Source organism: Bidens hawaiensis, unplaced genomic scaffold, assembly GCF_021521415.1.
Source record: "Bidens hawaiensis isolate Kalapana, Puna unplaced genomic scaffold, B.hawaiensis_p1.1 tig00000237_1, whole genome shotgun sequence".
Lineage (NCBI taxonomy): Eukaryota > Viridiplantae > Streptophyta > Magnoliopsida > Asterales > Asteraceae > Bidens > Bidens hawaiensis.
The window spans coordinates 1,437,129-1,451,332 of NW_027491021.1; positions in this window are offsets into that span (position 1 = coordinate 1,437,129).

The following is a 14,204-nucleotide window of genomic DNA, read 5'->3' on the forward strand; positions in this document are numbered from 1 at the left end:
AACCATCGTTTACACCGACCATGCAGCCATTCTCTATCTTTTCAACAAGCAAGACGCCAAGCCTCGACTAATCCCTTGGATCTTGCTACTCCAAGAATTTGATATCGAAATTCAAGATAAAAGGGGTGCAGAAAATGTCGTTGTCTATCATCTTTCGCGTTTTGAGTGCTCAGCTTCACACAAACCACCGGGGTTTCACATAAATGACAATTTCCCCCATGAGGTTCTTATGCACATTCAAACGATTTTGAAAGAAGAAGGAGAAGATGAGTACCCTTGGTTTGCCGATTATGTAAACTATTTAGCATGTGGTATCATGCGAAAAGGTTTAACACACCAACAGCGTAAAAAATTCTTTTCTGATCTCAAGTATTATTTTTGGGAAGATCCATACTTGTTCAAAGTTGGGGCAGATCAAATTATACGTAGGTGTATTTTCGGAAACGAAGCCATGAAAATTCTTAAACATTGCCATGAAGGACCCACTGGAGGACATCATAGTGTAACCCTCATAGTGAAAAAGGTCTTTGATTCAGGATTCTTTTGGCCTACGGTGTTCAGAGATGCCCATTCCTTGATCCAAGCTTGCGATGTTTGTCAAAGAACTGGGAATATTTCATCTAAAAACGAAATGCCTCAAAAGAGCATTCAAGTTTGTGAAATCTTTGATGTTTGGGGAATTGACTTCATGAGACCGTTTCCAAGTTCCTCTGGAAACCGATACATCCTAGTAGCAGTTGACTATGTTTATGAGTGGGTTGAGGCACAAGCCCTCCCCACTAATGATGCTAGGTTTGTTGTCAAATTCCTTAAAAAGTTGTTTTCACGATTCGGTACCCCAAAGCTTTAATTAGTGATCGAGGGACCCACTTTTGCAATGCCCAAATGGAAAAAGCCTTGTCACGATATGGAGTGCACCATAGATTCTCAACACCATATCATCCACAAACTAGTGGACAAGTTGATGTCACAAACAGAGGCATCAAAAGAATTCTTGAGAAAACATTTGGTTTGAACCGCAATAATTGGGCTGAAAAGCTTGATGATGCTCTTTGGGCTCTTCACACTGCTTACAAAACACCCATAGTCAAAACACCATTTAAACTTGTGTATGGGAAAGCGTGCCATCTACCCGTTGAGCTTGAACATAAAGCTTATTGGGCTTTAAAAGCTGTGAACCTCGACTTTCAAGTGCAAGTGAAAACAGATTTGCTAAAATCCATGAACTCGAAGAGTTAAGGAACTAAGCTTATGAAAATTCATCACTTTACAAGGAAAGGACAAAACGCTTGCACGATGCTCCCTTGAAGGACCACAAGAAGTTCAAAGTGGGCAATCGCGTATTGTTATATAACTCTCGCCTTCGTCTATTTCCACGAAAACTAAAATCTCGTTGGTCAGGCCCATACTTGGTAAAGAAATTTTCGATTATGGGACCATAGAAATCGAAAATGGAGAGGGTCAGCCATTTAAAGTCAATGGTCATCGTTTAAAGCCCTACATCGAAGGTCAAATCGGAACCATCACGGAGGTAATGCTCCTCCATTCCAAGAAACCTTGAACGAAAGTCTTGGGTCTAGCCAGGACCCTTAACCATAAAAGTGGCACATGTACCTAGTTTTTTTTGCTAAAAAAAATAAAATAAAAATCTTTTTCGTGAAATGTCTAGACAATTTTCAGCATGTTTGGGGTACTAGTTGTTCCGTGCCCAGTCTAGACGTTATATTATTTTTAAAACTTTTAATTTTTGATGTTTGTTTGGATGGTTGTTGCCTCTTTCGTTGAAACATCTACCTCGAAGACAAGTGTGGATTTCGGATGCAGCTCTACGTCGCCAACATATAGGGGAGTCTCTTTTCATCCTTTCCCTACGTTTTGTATTGCATTTTTGTATTTCATTTCACATTGAGAGCAATGTGAGATTCAAGTGTGGGGAGGGGTTTACTTGAACTTTGTTTTGTTCAATTAAATGTTTTCGAAAAATCTCTCCAAATTTTAATTTTTGTGTCAAAAATTAAGAATAATAATAATAATAATAATAATAATAAATAAAAGTCTGTTAAGCCTTTAATAAATTTTTGACAAAACCAAGGGTTAAGGTTGTTTTTCGAAAAGTGCTCGTACAAACCAACCACCGAATCAACTTTAATTTAATGTGAACACCGAAAATATGGTTTGTATTTCTTGAGAAAAACATTATGCAAAATGTGGTGTTTAAACCCAATCCCTCCGTTCCCGTGAGCAAAGCTTCAAGCCTTATTACAATATATCATCGGTTACGTTTTGATGGATTGAGTGAGTCATTTGTTTCGTGTGAATTAGAACTTGTTTGGGCATACCTTTCAAGATCCGAACGAATTGTTTGTATAAAGATGGAGGTAATATATGACATACCCAAACATTTCAACAAACACCATCACAAACCACATTTACCCTACTCCAAAGAAACATTTGCTTTTACCCAACACAAAATCATCTAACCACATCAACCTCTTCAATTTCAAACAATTTTACACCATTTTATTTCAAGATCAAGTTTCAAGAAGACCAAAGGAAGTCAAGAAATTTGTTCAATTATTGGTCACTTTTTGTATATATTCATACCAAAAAAAAAAAACAAAAGAAGATCACCATACACAAAAGGTGATGAAAGGAGCAAAATTTTGTGAACTCAAAAAGCATGGAAGATTTATCACAGCTCCCGATCAAATTACATTTGTTTATAATTACTTTTCGTTTAAACCCATGAGCCTTAAACCAACAAACCTTCCACACTTTATCCAAACCAAACACCCACATATATTACCTCCCTGTTTTTGCAAACATTTCAATAAGTGAGTGGAGAATGGATCCCTCAACAAGGTTATTTTTCACAAGTTGCATTTTGACAAAAGTGTTCATATACATACAACATTACATGTATGATCAGATATAAAACCGAGTGTGAGTGAACATTGTGAGAACGTGTAATTTTGCATAAAAAGAAACTCATAAATACAAACCATGTTTTCCTATGTCACTACAATTATTCATAAGATCTCCGTTGCTTGGGTTGTTCGTGTATCTTTCTTCGGGGCCACCTTAACTTTTTGGGGGATGTTATAGCTACGGTCTCGTTATCCTTTGCCATTTGGAGAATTTTCATGTTTAGCTTGCTTGAGGACAAGCAAGGTTCAAGTGTGGGGATGTTTGATGTACACAAAATTATACATCTTTTATACATCAAATACGCTCCAATCTATGGTATTTCTTGGGTATTTTAGTTAAGAAATGACACTTAACTTGTTTAATTTGAATTTCCAGGGATAAACGAGCTAATAAAAAAGAAACGAGCAATTTTCAATAAGAAATGGTGATGAAATGCACTTCCAGCGCTAAGCATGCCCCATGCCCAGGAAGACACAACCCAACGTATAGTCAGGCATAGCCATGCGCTCATTCAGGCACAACCTGATGTCTACCATAACAAATAGAAAAGTATAATTTGTCATCTAGCAAGGTCAAGCACATCCATGTGCCCACTTTGGCACAGCCCGATGCCTAACATGATGTAAGCAAAAAGGGCTGTTGTCGGCCAACAAGGGTTCGCACAGCCCATGCTTGAATTGGCACACCCTAATGGTCAAATGTGTGCACATGCTTCAAGTACAAAGATATTATGTAAGAGATTTGGGGACCAGCATGGGCTGTGCCGAATTTGGCATACCTTGTGCCTCCTACAGCAGTTTGCAAACACACCGAATTACATACACAAAAACACTCCCTTATCACCATAATTCCAGAAGATTGAAGGCAAGAAGAAGCTCTTGAAGATCCATACAACATCAAGAAGGAGTTCTGAGCATTCACATAATCATCTAGCTTGTTTATTGGGTTAGATTATCTTAAAGTTAATTATGAATGCTATGTTCTTTTATTTTAATGTATATTTCATTATTATCATGAGTCAAACTCTTCATATCACCTTAACTTATGATGAAACTTGATAACTTTTGATGGTTTGAAATAATAGATGGTAATTTTATGTTGAAATAATGACTAATTCTTGGTTATCCTTTGATGAAATATTGTGTTTAAACAATTGAAATTAATATACAAGAATTATAAATGCTATATCTTGTTATGTTGAAAGACTCTTGATTTTATCATTTATTTATAAATGTTGTTCTTGCAACTTTATAATTTATAATCTAGAAATAGTTAAAATTATTCTTAAATATTAACATAAAAATTGGTTAAACACATATCCTCATGTTTAGCTTTGAAAAGATTGAACATTTGTTACGAATTGATATTCTTGTTAAGTAATATTATAAGTATTTTTTTAACACAACTATTTTGATATTACACTTGGGTTGAAAATTCATAAATTAAAGGAATACTTGAACTTTGTCTAAATTAATCAACCCTAGGAGGATTAGGTGTTTTTCATGTAATCTTTCCAAACGGTTGTTAGATTTGAGTTTCGTAATTGAATGATAATCTATATCCTTAAATTTAAACATAAAGGTTCACATACAATTATGATTTTAGGTGATTATTTTGTATAACTCATACTAGTTTTCCAAAAAATCAAATGAATAGTTAGTTATCTATAACTAGTGACTACTCTTTTCCATAAATAAATTAAAAGAGTGAATTTATCATATATTTGAGTTTACCATAATAAGAAGTCAAGTGGATTCTAAAGTTAAGGTGATAGCTTTTAAATCTTGAATCTTTCCATTATCATATTTTTGTTTGCTTTGTATTATTGTTTTAAGTTACTTTAAAAATTACTTTTAAAAACTAAAACTTTTAAGATATTTCTTACGGTTATTTTAAAATGCAAAGATTTAATATTGAAATTTACGTGTCCACGGATTGATACTCGGTTATTACCGCGACTATATTACTTACACGAGTGGTACACTTGCCATTTGTGTGTGTTTTATTAAGTTTAAGTGAAAACCCAATTTTTAAAACCCGACAAAGTGTGAAAAATCTTTAATAAAGAATATATATATATATATATCACACACATCAATAATTTCATGAACTAATAACTTGTACATTTTAAACTGTCCATCTGTTTTGAAAAAAATTTATACTGAAACTTCAACAAAAATAAATGATGTGCATGCGCGTGAGTGCTTAAAATATAAAAGGTTGGATATTTAGCTTTTGCATAAGATCGTGTTTTAAATTTATAAAACTGATTTTTACAAAAACTAAACACGCACAAAATAGGTAAGTGTACCTATCGTATATGTAGAATAGTATTGGTAAGAACAAAGTATCGATCCGTGGACACAAATGTTTCTAATAATGAATCATTGTTTTACTTTAACCGAAGGTTTTAATCATTTTGGGGTTAATTTTTGAACTTTTATAAAATATAAATACTTATATATAATATATAGGTGACCAAGACGAGAGATTCTAAACGAGTAGTTCAATTATATGAAGGTTACCATCTAAGATCAAGAATCCACTCCATTTTATCATTGATAATTAATATTTAAACATGTGGTAAAACTTTCTGTAATAATGTATGATAGATAGCTCCCCATTTCTAAGCGAGCATCTATGACAAAAAAGGAGTAGCATGCTCATTTTAAAGTCGACCATTTCCTAATTTCATGCTACCTCGAGAATGTCAATTTAAGTTGGCAAGTAGTTTCGTAAAGTTGAAATATTAGGATTGACTTCGGTTTCTCAAATACCAATTCTAACAACTTCGGGTGGTTGTAGTTTAGTCACACAATCTCCCCATGGTTGATTTAAGTAGGTTATAATTACACATTCCGTTAACATATGATTTCTTTAACTAGCATGATATCCTAAGCAATGCCATTTTCGGATTACCAAAAATTAGAGAAATAGATCATAACTTATATCTCATCATTTCTAAATACAATATAAGGATCCATGTTTCGATAATTTATCAAAGTATTTCTATCTTTCAGAAACATGAATTGATCATGAATGATTGCCAATAGAATTGACAATCACCAACTTTGAATTGTTGATTTAAGATGATGAAACATTTCTCATCAAAAGATAATTGCAAGATAACCATGTACTTTACTAGACTAAACCACATGTTTTATATAATTATCAAGTAAAACAAAGCTTCTTCATAGATTTTAGATGGTAAATGGAGTTTATCTCATAATGAGCATAATTATGAACATTAGAATGGATGATGATAACAAACACATGATTAAACTTAGAACAATCTAACCAAATGTGGATGAATCTTCCTTCTTAATGATGATGATGATGATGGTTGATGATGATGATTGATGGTGATGACCTCCAAGCCTTCAAACTCTTCACTAGATCTTCAATATGAGTGTTAGTGGATGTTTTTATAAGTGAAAACCGGATAGAACTCTCTTCAAGGCACCCTTCTCAAATGACACAAGAGCCTCTATTTATAGGCTGTCTGGAGATGGAAGCAGGGCCCCGTGCTTTATTAAGCATGACCCCATGTCTACGTGTCCCAGTTGCATGTTGTCAGATCGTACATGATGATTCACCATGGCCCCGTGCTTCCTGAGGCACGGCCCCGTGCTTTTTAGTGACATGTGCTAGTTCTTTTTTTCGTTTCTGAAAAGTGATCACGGCCCCGTGTCCATTGAAGCACGGACCCGTGTTTTTTAGTGACATGTGCTAATTCTTTTTGTCGTTTCTGAAAGGTAACCACGGCCCCGTGTCCATTGAAGCATGGCCCCGTGTCTAGTTGTCCGCTATTTTGTCCTTTCTTGTAGATTTTTGTCTTTTCTGAAAGGTATGCACGGCCCCGTGCTTTCAAAAACACAACCCCGTGCTTTCAGAAGCACAACCCCGTGTTTCAAGAAGCACAGCCCCGTGTTTCCTGTTTTCTTGGGTTTTCTTTGGTTTTTCTATGGCTTTTCATTCCTTTCTTTGTTTGAGGCTTGGATTCACCTGAAAATACATTTTAACATGATAAGTAGTTATTGTAACTATATTATATGATAGAAGTTGCAGTTTTTAGAGGTTATACCAAAGCACAATAATACAAAAAATTATTATTATTATTATTATTATTATTATTATTATTATTATTATTATTATTATTATATATATATTTATATATTTTTATTTTCACTTATTTTCAATGCCTAGTTTAATCAGGGTCTTGGCCAAACCCTACTTCCAGTATGTTCATTGGTTTTGGTGGAGGACTACTACATCTGAGACGGCTTAGAATAGTCCATCGATGTATGGTTTTAATTGATGTCCATTGACTTTGAACTTGTGTCCATCAGAACTTGAAATCTCAACTGTCCTATAGTCAAAAACTGATTCAACAAGGACCTGCCCAACGAGATTTCAGCTTTCCTGGGAAAAGACGTAAACGTGTGTTTTATAACAATACACAATCGCCAACTTAAAATTTTTTGTTTCCTTTTAGATGGACGTCGTGTAAACGTTTAGTCTTTTCTTTGTAAGACCAGGAATTTTCATATGCCAATGCTCTAAGCGCCCAGTAAGCTTTGTGTTTTAGTTCTACTAGTAGATGACATGCTTTCCCATAAATAAGTTTGAAGGGTGTTGTTCCTATGGGGGTTTTGTAGGTTGTCCTAAGGGCCCACAAAGCATCATCTAATTTTTATGCCCAATTCTTGCGATTCATCCCTATGGTTCTTTCTAAAATTCTTTTAATTCCTCGATTCGAGACTTCCACTTGCCCACTGGTCTGAGGGTGATATGGCATTGCCAGTCGGTGGTAAACTCCATATCGTGCTAAGACTTTTTTCATTAAAGCATTGCAGAAGTGAGTACCTCTGTTGCTGATTAGGGTTTTTGGAGTACCGAATCGTAAGAATAACTTTTTCAGAAATCGTACAACTACTCGAGTGTCGTTAATGGGAAGAGCTTGTGCTTTCACCCATTTAGATACGTAGTTGACTGCTACAAGGATGTATTTATTTCCGAATGAGTTAGGAAATGGGCCCATGAAATCTATTCCTCATACATCAAAGACATCACATAATTGAATGCCTTTTTGAGCCATCTCATTCTTGGCTGAGATGTTTCCGGCTCTTTGACAAGCATCGCATGCTTGGATGAAAGCATGTGTGTCTTTGTATAGGGTGAGCCAGAAAAATCCTGCTTCAAACACTTTTCTAACTGTGGCGGCGGTACCGTGGTGTCCACCAGTAGGTCCTTCATGGCATTGTTTGAGAATATATGAGGCTTCCTTTCCTGCTACTCACCTACGAACAACCTGATCGGCACCTATCCTAAACAAGTAAGGGTCTTCCAAGAAGTAGAACTTAAGGTCGGAAAAGAATTTCTTCCGTTGTTGATGAGTAAGCCCTTTTCTTAGGATTCTACAAGCTAGATAATTTGTGAAATCGGAAAACCATGGACTTTCATCATTCTCCCGCATGACTGCTTGGATATGCATGAGAACTTCATGCGGAAAATTATCATCGATAATTTTCTTGTGATGTTCTTCTGAAGCTGGGCATTCTAAGCGTGAGAGATGGTCTGCGGCTACATTCTCTGCTCCTTTCTTGTATTTGACTTCCATGTTGAATTCTTGGAGTAAGAGACTCCATTGGATGAGTCTGGGTTTGGCATCTTGCTTGTTGAAGAGGTAACGTATGGAGGCATGATCGGTGTAAACTATGGTTTTGGAAAGAACTAGGTAGGATCTAAATTTTTCAAAAGAAAAATCTACTGCTAGTAACTCTATTTCTGTTATGGTGTAATTTTCTTATGCATCGTTAAGAGTTTTACTAGAATAGTAAATTGGGTCAAAATGTTTTTCTTTGCGTTGCTCGAGTACGGTTCCAACTGCAAAGTCGCTTGCATCACACATGATCTCGAATGGAAGGGTCCAATCGGGTGTAGTCATGATTGGTGTGTTGACAAGTTTGTTTTTAAATATGTTGAATGATTCAACACATTCTTCAGAGAAGACGAAGGGTGCGTCTTTCTCTAGAAGTTTGGTCATAGGTCTAGCAATTTTGGAAAAGTCTTTTATGAAGCGACGGTAGAATCATGCGTGACCTAGAAAACTTCTAATGGCTCTGACTGAAATTGGTGATGGAAGTTTGGATATGGTTTCTATTTTTGCCCTATCAACTTCTAGTCCTGATCGGGATATATTATGACCGAGAACAATGCCCTCTTTGACCAGAAAATGGCATTTTTCCCAGTTGAGTACTAAATTCACTTCTTCACACCTAGTCAATATTTTGTCTAGGTTTTTCAGACAATGATCGAAAGAGTCTCCAAAGACTGAGAAGTCGTCCATGAAAAATTCCATAGAGTGTTCGATCATTTCATGAAATATGGCCACCATGCAACGTTGGAATGTGGACGAAGCATTACATAGTCCAAATGGCATTTTTCAGTAGGCGAAGGTTCCATACTGACATGTAAAGGTAGTTTTCTCCTGATCTTCAGCAGCAATGGGAATCTGAAAGTATCCGGAGAATCCATCAAGAAAACAATAGAACATTTTTCCATATAAACGTTCAAGCATTTGATCGATAAAAGGAAGTGCAAAATGATCTTTTCTTGTGGCGTCATTAAGTTTCCGGTAGTCAATGCAAACTCGCCAGACTGTGATGGTCCTCATTGGTATAAGCTCGTCCTTCTCGTTCATTACAACTGTCATTCCTCCCTTCTTGGGTACTACTTGAACGGGACTAACCCAAGTTGAATCTGAGATTGGATAGATTAATCCGGCATCAAGGAGTTTGATTACTTCCTTCTTCACTACATCTTGCATGTTGGGATTGAGACGTATTTGATGTTGGACCACGGGCTTGTATTCTTCTTCCATAAGGATTTTGTGAGTACAAAAAGAAGGACTGGTGCCCTTGATATCCATGATCTTCCATGCGATGGCCTTCTTATGGTTTTTGAGAACCTTAAGAAGTTCGTCTTTCTCTTCTTTAGAAAGGTGAGATGAAATAATTACTGGGAGTTGAGAGTCTTTTTCCAGAAAGGCGTATTCGAGATGGTTCAGGAGTTCTTTTAACTCTAATGCTAGTGGTTCTTCGATTGATGGTTTTGATTTTTCATTACATTCGGTGATCTCACATACTATTTCTGATGTTTCTTGATTGTTGTTGATAGCATTGAGATTTTCGTTTTCTAAAATAGGTTTGGTGATGGTTTCGGTTAAGATTTGTGTTTCCAGCCTGCTAGTGATGGAGGAATCTCACACATAGCAACTCACGATAGAATCGATGATGTCTACACAATATAATGCGTCATCGTGATGTTGCGAATATTGCATAGATTTTCCTATGTCAAAAGTGATTGCCTCATTATTAACCTTGAGAGTGAGTTTGCCGGTGCAAACATCAATAATATCCTTTGCGATGGCTAAAAAGGGTCTTCCTAAAATCAGAGGTACACTTTTGTCGTCCTCTATGTCTAGAATCACAAAATCTACTGGGAAAACAAATTTGTCAATTTTGACAAGCATGTTTTCAACAATGCCCCGAGGATATTTAACAGATCGGTCAGCTAACTGAATGCTCATGCGGGTGGGCTTTGGTTCTCCTATCCCTAGTTTGAAAAAACCGCATAAGGCATTAAATTAATACTAGCTCCTAGGTCATCAAGGGCATTGCTAACAAACAAATTTCCTATGAGATAAAGGATAGCAAAGCTCCCTGGATTGGTTATTTTCGGTGGCAGCTTGCTTTGGAGGACAGCTAAACATTCTTCACTCAAGGTGACATGTGAGAGCTCATCTAGCTTCCTTTTGTTGGACAACACTTCTTTGAGAAACTTTGCATATGTCGGCATTTGAGCAATGGCTTTAATGAAAGGGACGTTGATGTGGATTTGTTTGAAGAGTTCTAAAAACTTCCCGTACTGAGCTTCAAATCTCTGCTATTTCAGCCGTCCAGGGTATGTAATGGGTGGAACATAAGTTCGGGCTGGTTCCTTAGGTTGTATAGTGCCTGTTGGGACCAGTCTTTCTTTTGTTTTATCAGGGGATTCCTTCTCCATAACTGGTTCTGAAGTTGGTGAGGCAATAGTGTTTGTGCCACTTCTTAATGTAAGAGTGTTGGCTGCTGCATTTGGGTTTGTTATAGTGTTGCTTGGAAGAGCGTTGGGTGGTCTCTCTAACAATTGTCGGGCAATCTGTCCGATCGGAGTTTCTAGATGCTGCAATGATGCTTGTTGATTTTGTAGGTCAGCTTCATGTTTTAGCAATACTCCGCTAATATCAACAGCTCTTGAGTCGGCATTATTTTCTACTTCATTTGTCTTGGTCATGAATTGGATCAACATTTCTTCGGTTTTGAGTAGCTTGGGTTTTGATGGCTACTAGAACTTTGATCTTGAAATTGGGGTTTTGGTTGGAAGAGTTGATTTATCGGTCTTTTTTCGAATCCGGGTAGGGTTTGAGTGTTACCTCCGTCTTTCCAGCTGAAATTCGGGTGGTTTCTCCATCCTGGATTGTAGTTGTTGCTGAAAGCGTTGTTTTGACGAGCGATGAAATCGACTTCCTCCATGTCCATGATGACTTGTTTACAGTAACTTGTTATGTGAGTTCCACCACAGGTGTCACATGTGATCTTGTTTTTCGATAGTTCGGCTTGAAGTTGTTCGAATTTCTTAGAAAGGGCTTCAAGCTGTGCGGTGACAAGAGTGTTGGAATCCACGTGGTGTATTCCTTTATGGGTTGGTGTAGATCTTAGTGGGTTATAAGCGAAACTCTTCTTTGTTGCCTTCTTCAGGACTTCAAATGCTTCGTTAGGTGATTTGGATCCCAGGTCTCCACCAGCGATTTGGTCGATGGCCTGTTTGTTTTGGCTAGATTGTGCGTCAAAGAAAGTTTGTATTTGTAACCATACGCTCAGTCCATGATGAGGGCATCTTCTCAGAAGACTTTTATATCTCTCCCATGCTGCGTGTAATGACTCATCATCATCAGTCCGGAATCTGGTAATGCTGGCTCGGTATTTGGCAGTTTTATCAGGCGGAAAGTATTTAAGGAGAAAGGAAAGAGTTTCTATCCATTCTAAGGCTTGACCCCTTAGAGAGAAAGGAAAGAGTTTGAGTTTGATTTGATCTTCTGAACAGTTTTGGAGTTTAAATGTTCCGCAGGTGCGTAAGAATCGAGATATATGAGAAAGAGGGTCTTCGTCGAGGATACCAGAAATTGAACTGAATTTTCCATTGCCATAGCCTTCGAGAGTTGGCTTGGCATATTGGCTCATGTTCGGCTCATTGTTCTGGGCCGCCATCATTTCTTCTGTTAGATTTTCTCCTGATGTGGTGGCGTATACTGACTCGTCTTTGATTGTTTCGACGATTTCTGCAGTTCGTTTACGTGCTCGTCGACGAAAGAGTCGTTCCGGATCAGAAATTGGAGAAACAAGCTCAGGCTCAAAAGTAGAGGACATACATGGGACTAAATCAACATTAAAACTAGAGTAACAGTTAGTTAAAGTTACGCTAAAGTTAGGCTAAGCTAAACTAAACTAAGGTCTAAGTTAATTAAGCTAAGGTAAATATTAGGTAAATAAAGGTTAAAATGAGGCTAGCCGTAAAATTATATAGTTAATAGTTAGTAAAAAATGAAATAAAATAAAAGTTAAGAAACATTTCTACAGTTATAGACAGTGATTAAATTAAAACTTGGATCGTTCTTAGAAATGTACCGTGTCCCCGGCAACGGCGCCAAAAACTTTGGTGTGTGCTGCGTGTGGTAGTAAAATTATAACGGATTGGATATTTAGCTTTTGCACAAGATCATGTTTTTTTTATAAAAGTGATTTTTATAAAAACTAAACACACACAAAATAGGCAAGTGTACCTATTGTATATGTAGAATAGTATTGGTAAGAACCAAGTATCGATCCGTGGACACAAATGTTTCTAATAATGAATCGTTGTTTTACTTTAATCGGAGGTTTTAATCATTTTGGGGTTAATTTTTGAACTTTTATAAAATATAAATACTTATATATAATATATAGGTGACCAAGACGAGAGATTCTAAACGAGTAGTTCAATTATATGAAGGTTACCATCTAAGATCAAGAATCCACTCCATTTTATCATTGAAAATTAATATGTAAACATGTGGTAAAACTTACCGTAATAATATATGATAGATAGCTCCTCATTTCTAAGCGAGCATCTATGACAACAAAGGAGTAGCATGCTCATTTTAAATTCAACCCTTTCCAAATGTCATGCTACCTCGAGAATGTCAATTTAAGTTGACAAGTAGTTTCGTAAAGTTGAAAGATTAGGATTGACTTCGATTTCTCAAATACCAATTCTAACAACTTCAGGTGGTTGTAGTTTAGTCACACAACCTCCCCTTGGTTGATTTAAGTAGGTTATAATTACACATTCCGTTAATATATGATTTCTTTAACTAGCATGATATCCTAAGCAATGTCATTTTCAAGAACATGAATTGATCATGAATGATTGCCAATAGAATTGACAATACCAACATTGAATTGTTGATTTAATATGGTGAAACATTTCTCAACAAAAGATAATTGCAAGATAACCATGTACTTTACTAGACTAAACCACATGTTTTATATAATTATTAAGTAAAACAAAGCTTCTTCATAGATTTTAGATGGTAAATGGAGTTTAGCTTATAATGAGCAAAATTATGAACATTAGAATGGATGATGATAACAGACACATGATTAAACTTAGAATAATATAACCAAATGTGGATGAATCTTCCTTCTTAATGATGATGATGATGGTTGATGATGATGATTGATGGTGATAACCTCCAAGTCTTCAAACTCTTTACTAGATCTTCAATATGAGTGTTAGTGGGTGTTTTTATAAGTGAAAACCGGATAGAACTCACTTCAAGGCACCCTTCTCAAATGACACAAGAGCCTCTATTTAAAGGCTGTCTGGAGATGGAAGCAGGACCCTGTGCTTTATTAAGCACGACCCCGTGTCTACGTGTCCCAGTTGCATGTTGTCAAATCGTACATGATGACTCACCACGGCCCTGTGCTTCCTAAGGCATGGCCCCGTGCTTTTTAGTGACATGTGCTAATTTTTTTTGTCGTTTCTGAAAAGTGACCACAGCCCCGTGTCCATTGAAGCACGGCCCCGTGGTTTTTAGTGACATGTGCTAATTATTTTTGTCATTTCTGAAATGTGAACAAAGCCCCGTGTCCATTGAAGCACGGCCCCGTGTCTAGTTGTCCGCTATTTTG